Source organism: Myzus persicae, unplaced genomic scaffold (assembly GCF_001856785.1).
Source record: "Myzus persicae strain clone G006 unplaced genomic scaffold, MPER_G0061.0, whole genome shotgun sequence".
NCBI classification, from domain to species: Eukaryota; Metazoa; Arthropoda; class Insecta; order Hemiptera; family Aphididae; genus Myzus; species Myzus persicae.
The window spans coordinates 1177212-1186122 of record NW_019101783.1 but is presented as its reverse complement, the minus strand read 5'-3'; positions in this window follow the sequence as shown (position 1 = coordinate 1186122).

Here is an 8911-nt window from a genome sequence, read left to right as displayed (position 1 = left end):
CAAAGACCCAAACATAGCCACCCATGATATACAATTTCATCTAAATCTAATTTCTAACTGGTCAAAAAAATGGAAAATTAAAATAAACGAAAACAAATCAGTCCAAATAAATTTTTCTCTTAGCAAAAAAGTATGTCCACAACTATCACTCAATAATGTTCCAATCCCTATCTAAAATGTAACCAAATACCTAGGAGTTCATTTAGACAAAAGACTTACCTGGGCCCAACACACTTAACAGAAAAGAAAACAATCAAACACCCGTCTACATCTCCTCCGCCCATTATTGTCTCCTTCAATGTGTTTAAAAAACAAAATATGAATATACAAGACAATCATTACCCCCCTTTGGTCATATGGTATACAAATCTTTGGCCAAGCCAAACCATCCAATATAAGACCCTTACAAGCGTTTCAATCCATATGTCTTAGACAAATAACTTGAGTCCCCTGGTATATGACTAACAACGCACTACATAAGGATCTACAAATCTCAACTGTCAATGAATTATCAACTCGGCACTACAAAAAGTTTCACTCCAAACTACACCTAAACCAAAACCCTCTTATTTCTCGCATGTCCTCTTTAACCATCCCCAGCAACCCTCCTAGAAGGTTAAAAAGAAAATGGCTAAGAGACGCCCTTGCCTAACACAATAAAAAAAAAAAACGGTCTCCATTGAGAACCCATCATTATTAGGAGGTACTGTTAATGTGCGGTTTTCCCCCCTCAAGTCGTTAAAGTCATATTGTATTATACTACCTTATTATCAAATTGACTTATTTTACTACTATTGTTGTATAGATTATAAATATTGCATAAAAAAAAAATAAAAAAATAAAAAATAAAAAATTTGCTAGTACAAAGGAATGTTATAATTTTTAATTAAAATAAATATGTTTAGACTCCAGAAATAGAATGACGTATGTTCGCTCTTTTGCGAAATTGTTTCGATTATGATTTCGGTGGCACCGGAATAAGTGGAAGTTCGTGTGATGAGAATAATCATTTTAGGCGGTCCAAACGTGTATTACGATAAGGTAGGGATTATCAGCAATAATAAGACAATAATATGACACAAGCATCTATTTTTGACAATTTATACATTTTTTCATATCTATTTTAAGAAATTTCCTTAATATTTTGTCGCACACCATTGTCCGACAGTCACGAGCTGCCACTAGACAGTTTTTTAATACAATTGCATTAGAAAATACGTCTATGTCTGTCAACAGGACGAGCCTTAACCGATAAGCCTAAAAAAAATCGTCCCTACGAGTACAAGTGGCCCGCCGTGAAACTCGCGGTATCCCGCCTGCCCAGTCCGGCCCTGAGGGGTTATAAAAGTTGTAAAAATGATTGATTTTTCATAGATGATGCTGCATGGGAATTCAGTTAAACAGTTGCCTCCATGTAATTATGCTACCGAAAAAAAATGTATGTTGTGGTTTGTTGTATTTTGAACTGTGGACTAAATGATATGGTAAAATTTGTAGATATTATAACTTCTATAAGTCTAATATAAATCCATTATTATAACACTATCATTTTTTTTAAATTTAAAATTGTTAAGCTTGTTAAGTTGATTGTCAGAAAATTTGTACTGTCATTTTGGACGTGGAATATTGGTACGGCTGTTTAAAACCAGGGTGTCTTAAACTATAAAAAAACAACAGTAAAGGATCCGAGATGAGTATTGCATTATATTTTAGGGAAGTATTAATCTACAACGACATATATGACTAAGTTGGTAATGATGAATGATATGCTATTATCACACTATTGCGAATTTATTGTGAATTTAATTTCGGACTCATTTTTTCACTATTACTGTGTTGAATTTATGTTTAATTTAATTTAATGTTGGACACATTCTGAACCACCGACAATAAAATATTTTATATACCAATACTTCACTTATTTAATTTCTTTTATTCTAAATAAGACTGTACCAATGTTCTGTTTACCTATTTCGTTTAAAAATAATATTGTTAAGATGTACATAAACAAGGTGTTGCCCTCGCCGACGGAGTTCCTATATCCTATTACAGGTAAGAAAATAAAACTGGTGGAGTTTACATTAGACCTTTTCATCACCTTTTTATCTAACCAGTATTCTAGATTAGCTTACAATCGTCCGTGTAAGATAGGCTATTATATCGTGACCAGCTCAACGACGTCACCACCCAGCTATTCTATAAACTCTAATATCTTCTTAAATAAATTTTTTTCACACTGAATTTTAACCTGATCATTTTTAATGGATCTGATTACAATAGTTTAATATTTAATAATAATTTTAAGAAATTTTTTATTTGTATTGTACGTTTCTTAAAATTTAAGATAGGTCCCAGCTTACTGGACAAAAAAAACTATTTTAATAGGAAATATATTATTATATAACTATAACTATGCACTTTCTATTTGAGATCAAAGGAAATTGGATGTTAAAAAAATTATAAAATACAAATGTTTAAAATCTCCTCCCCCCCCCCCCACTCTTACAAACACTTATAAAAAATACTCAAATGCAGTGCGTGTTTGGTGATTCACGTTGTATATCCAACTGCACTAGTAGGCACCTTATTTGTATAGAATATATACGTTTAATATACATAATGCATAAACATTTTAATAACTGAGTCAAATTTTTATATGGGTTATCGATACAAATAATCGCCCATACTTAAAAATGTTGGTTCTTATTTGGAGAACAAAAAATACGTACCTGTCGCCTCGGGAACTCTTTCCTCCGTGGTACATGAAAATTCTAAATAGAATAATATATGGTCCTTCAGTATTTTAGATAATATTTTTTAAAAATTCAAGCATCACAATTTGATCAAACACGAGCTTATTATTAAAGGAATAATGGGAGTAGAACCTTACTGTTTGTGCTCGGTAAATCACTCTGTATGCGCGTATATACTTATGCTCCCGCCAGCACATAGGCGCGGACGTGCGTAAATAACAATAATAATAATAATATAATATAAACACAAGCGCAGGCAAGCGAGCGGTAATTGGGCGAAAACGGACGCGATCGTCATTTCCGCCGGTAAAAAAACGGTCGACGACGGGTGGTCCGGTGGAACTCGAAAATTTGCTCAGAAGGGCCATATATATATAATGCCTTCAGTATATACCTATTGTGCATAATATACATAACCTACACACATTATACGGATCTGAGTGGGTATATGTTCGTACACGAGACGCGTCGGACTTAAATACTTTATACGTAGATAAACATAAAAGCGTGAGTGTGCGTAATATATTAGGCACATTTACCATATACCTTCATTACGCCGGGTCGTTTGTAGGGCCTGAAAACGTGCTAATAGTATGGTACTATTTGCATAATATATATTCTGTGTATATATTATTTAAGTGAAGTACGGAATCTGCCGACTGCATTTCAAACGATGTAGATGAACATTTCTGATATTATCCTCACTAAAAACGTGCAATTTTTCAAACACTATTTACACCTAAATTACTTTTTTTACACACACCGAGTGATGCGTCATAACTAATGTAAGAAGCACATTATCATATATTTAAAAAACCGTTGCCGATTTTTTGAAAATACAGTTAACAAATTTCTTAAAAAATATATTTTTTACTACTTTTGTTTTCATTATTGGGGTTTTTTTTAAGTTTCTTACGCATTTTTAATGATAGATAGATAGCGATACAAACTCAAAAAGAGTGTTTTTAGATTAATGGATCATTTGGTTTATATCAGTGGTCCTCAAACTTTTTTTTTCGAGTACCACTCATGTGTATTATTAATCTGCCGCGTACCACTTATATCTATTTCCATGTGTCCATATTCAAACACAATTTAAAATATTCATTTATTTACTCTCCGTTCTATCAATATGTAGCCTTTCGCGTACCGACATGTAGTCTTCCACAAGTGGTACGCTTACCATACTTTGAGAACCTCTGATTTATACTATACAGGGGCGGATTTAGCTATGCGGTGGACCCAAAATAAATAAACAGGAAAATTCATTCAATTGATTATTCAATAATTCTTTCAATTTTAAATATGTAGAACCTATATAGTCTTTTTTTTAACGTATTTTTTTAAGTTGGAACTTGTTACATGCTCTGATGTTCTATAATCTATGTACAGTAGGTATGTTAACTAATTGGAAAGTCAGTGGCTCTAATTTGAAATACATTACAGATATTTTAGTCCATGCTTTTAATGTAATATGTGTATATGACAAATACCTTTGCTTTAATCATGGTCTAAAATAAAAAAAATCGAAAATAGCCATTTTGTAAAGTTGTATTTATTTATAATATGGAGAAAAAAAAATTTTAAATCCGTAGAATTTTGAATAAAAGCAACTTATAATTTTAAAACGTCCAGTATAACACTGTAAAATTGTATGACTTTCAGTTTTTCACACTAATGCTAATCCTATTTTAAAAATGCGTAAGTAGACTAAATACACGCAGTACTTATATAATATTTTGTGCCCATGTAAAGACTACAGAAATAGTAGCTGGTACTTATACCTACATAATAGTTATTATACGCGGTTGTAAAAACATTTAAAATGAGGGGTCACTCGATATTATCAACGATAAAAAACCTCGGTAAATTTACTTTTAACCGTAACATTTACCTGGTATAATATTTATCTCGCCCACAAATTATTATTCTTTACATGATATTATACAATATACATATAAACGTATAGTCTCGCGTCCGTGCTAAACTTCAAACTTGATGATTATAAATTATAATACCGATACTAAAAATTTCTAATAATATCATCTATAAAGGCAATGTCTGTGCAGTATGTGTGTGGAGTGTGTAAGCTACCCACAGTCAAGTCTATAGCTGCACTCATGGTTCTAGGCAATTTGGTATATGGTACACTCGACTAGCGACTACCCGTGGATGTGCAAATCGAAGCTATTTTTGGCAATTGCATTTTATGAAGAGGGCCGTGGGGCTTACGCAGGAATTTGTTGTCTCGTGAAAAACGAATATTTCTTGTTCGTATATAATGTGGTATACATTGGTTGAGAAAATAAAATATTTATTTTATAGTTGGATATGTGATAATTTTAGACCTGTATATTAAAATTAGGAAAAATCGCCCTGACCACTGTATTAAAAATTAAAAATATGACGTATTGTCGTGTAGCTCACATTTAACGGAGTATCAGACAGCTGAGTAAATCCACTGGCGTTAGTTAATTTGTCACGGGCAACGCCGTGCAGAATGAGCTATAGTATTTTATAAACGAGTGCCTACTTCAAACAGGACGAATTTTGGTATTATGGCGTTTGCCGGCTGCAAGTCCTGCGCAGCAGCAATGTGCTGTACATATTTTATATATGTGGCTCTCGCGTTATACATCACATTATTATATATATATATATATATATGTTATATACATACAATATGGACGCCCCGTCACTCTGTGTACAATGTACATAAACTTATATAAATATGTATATATATATATATATATATAGGTACCATGGACACATCGAACAGCTCGTCGCAACAGATGCGTCCTCAGCGTGACGCCGAGGTCCGCGTACATAATATTATTAAATACTCTACCTCGCGTCGTCCCCCGTACACAATATTTTATTATACATGATATACATGTATACTATACGTACCTTCGTCACTATACTCGCATTTTACGCGGTGTTTTTTCGCATATTGTTTTGTTCCGTTCATTCGACGAGCGTATAATATATGCTCGGACCGAGACACGCCAACTGTCGTCTCCGAGTCCCTCATTATTGTATATACACGCGTAAATATAATATTTTAAGGTAGGTACTAGCGCGCGTACTACATGCATTCTACATTGTTCACAATTATAATATTTTGAGCGCATGTATAGATATACATATTCAGACCACCGCTGCACCCTTTCGCTCGACCCGCCCCCGCCGCGTCGCACAATGAAAACCATTATGACAAAACAATAATAATATATAAATCTGCGTACCTATTGTTCTGTGTACCTTCATAATAATACGCAAGTACGATGCGTCCGATGCGTATATTTTGTACTCACTACTCGTCGTCGTCGTCGATACATATATGTACCTAATATATTTATATACATTATAGTAAGTAGGTACTTATACGTAAATTGTACATATGCGTATACTGAGTACTGTGTCTGTATGCCCATGTGTACCTATACTCATACATAATAAATTAATATGAATATACGAGTTACTAGAACATTTATACTATTTCAGGGGTGGGTCTAGGAACGATAAAAGGGGTGGACTATAGACACAAATAATATGCTTCTATAAGTAAGTTATACAAACAGGGCTGGATTTAGAGGGTGCTCAGGTCACGGGATAACGACGGAGTCGATATAAGACAATACAAAACCATACATTTTTTCCTTCTTCGCAACAAAAGTACATACTTTTACAAAAAAAATAAATGTTTAAATTTAAAAAATTGAATTGGTTTTTTTTAAATTTAATTTTCATATTATTATATTCCTATACATTTTGGTTGTTTTACAAAATATTTAAGCTACGCTTTGACATTACTTACCGTTACCACACATTAATAAAAATCTACATGTGTCCAATACATATATAATAGTTATTAGTAGGTATGGCATGTCTAAAGATAAGGCTGTTTAAAAAGTTTTACCTATTTGTTTTTGACAAAATTATTCAACTGTTCACTTTACCTAGTACAATATTTTATACCTATATATACCTACTTTTATCCCTTAACTTGACAAAGTATATTTTAAGATTCGTCAAGTTTATGAATTTGAAAGTTTATGATATTTAAATAAATATTTGATTAGATTTTGTAGATACAGTGCATTACGTATGGTTTGAAATGAGAAAAAAATTTGTATCACTGTATCAACACATAATCTTATATTTAGGTTTCAGTCATCTGTTTTTTTCATGTTCTCATAAATAGCGTGTGTCGGCGTTTTTTGATTTGTGATTTTAAACGAATTTAATACATATTGATTATATACTTTTTCAACAAAATTATTGGTAAGTAGTGTTGTACATTATTTATGCATAATATTATACAATTAATATTAAATAATGTTACTATGTATTATATATAAATAAGTGTTCAAAGTATGCGTGTCTTAAAAGATACATTGCTAATGAATGATCAGTTTACTAATTAATAAAAAATATATACCTAATACAATTTTTTTTATTCATTAACTGTTTTTAATTTCACAGTAAGTCAATAATATTAAGTCGAAAGGATGGACTGAATAATGTTTATGCCTACTTCCATTGTGACTAAAAAATGATGACATATTACAATAGATAACAATTATATAATATTGCGTCAAACAATGTAATAGCCAATCGGCAAGGTGGATAGATCAATAGTTTGATGAATGATTTATCAATCCACCTTGGCGATAGAGTTATGCTATCAGAAAATCATAAAAAGACGATGGAAAAAGAATGATGTGTTGTTGCCAAGCAACTACTGTCTATTAGAAAAGAAGTAGAGTTAAAAAAGGGCCTCTGTCGAAAAATAAAATAAAATATATCAATTAAATACTCGTCATTAAAAATAAACATAATATATACCTATTACGATTATTACGAAGTAGGTATTGATAATGCGGCACAGTGACATTGGTACTTGCAGGTATAGGTACTATTATCTGAGACCATAATAACTAAGGAGTATTTATTACCTGCCGTCTACCATTTTTAGCGAATTATCTAATATAGACGAGAGATCATCTTTGAGGCATTATCTCAGGAGACTTTAAGAAGTCAACACAACAGCCTCCCTTGTATCCACCTAGGTTTATATTATATGCCATCTACAGATGATGCGAGCGAGCGAAATTTCAAGAGCTGCTGCAGATTTCAGGTGTAAAAAATGCTAAAAAAATAAGTATATGTTACGATATGGCACTATTAGTATTTTGTGTTTAATACGCTAGTGGACATCACCATCTGCGAAACGATAAAATCAGACCTTGGAAAGTTCATTAAAAATATGAACTAGTTTAAGAGCATAATGTGATTGAATCAAGTACATCCGCATATAGACATTATATAATTGATGGGCGTTGGGATGTTCAGGTCGGATTGCATGGATGAATCTGGAAAAACGTAATATAGATAATCGACTTGATAAACCAAAGTACCTATAATATGTAATGTAGAAAAATATATATGCATAAAGCGAATCGAATGATGAAACGACTTCGAAAAAAATTGAGCGCTCATCATATTATAATAAAAATGGCTTAGAAAAATATTAAAAACAAGTCATATCTATAGAGAATCATTTTTTTTTTTTTGAAAAATTATTATACGTTTATTTAGAATGAAAGAAAAAAATCACGAATTTGCAGGCCAATCCCGATTTGCCGTTTCCCTCCATTCAAAAACCATTCGACTTGCGCCTTTGGGCGCAACCAGCTATTATATTCACATCATAGCTGATGTATACAGTGCTTGGCCGCCATTTTATAAGACGAGTTTAAAAAATAATAATACATAATATGTTATTATATATTTTACTAGCACATATATTATGATCTTCAGTTACATAAATATATACAAGCACTTCATATTATAATGTATAATGATAATAATACACACCGTTGCGTACCTACATAGTATTAGGTATAATATAATTTTATTATACATATATACGTAGGAAAAAAAAATGAACGATAATAATTCGGAGGCGGACTTGACGTGTCGTTCGCGCATATGATATGGTCGAGGTGGGTCATTGGAAGGGACCGGTGGAAAGGGGTGCAAATCCAAATATACACACGCATATCCACACAGTATTTATAATATACACGCGGTAGGTGCGTATGCATATTATAGACCATGTACTGTGGTGATTTGTATGTACCTATATATAT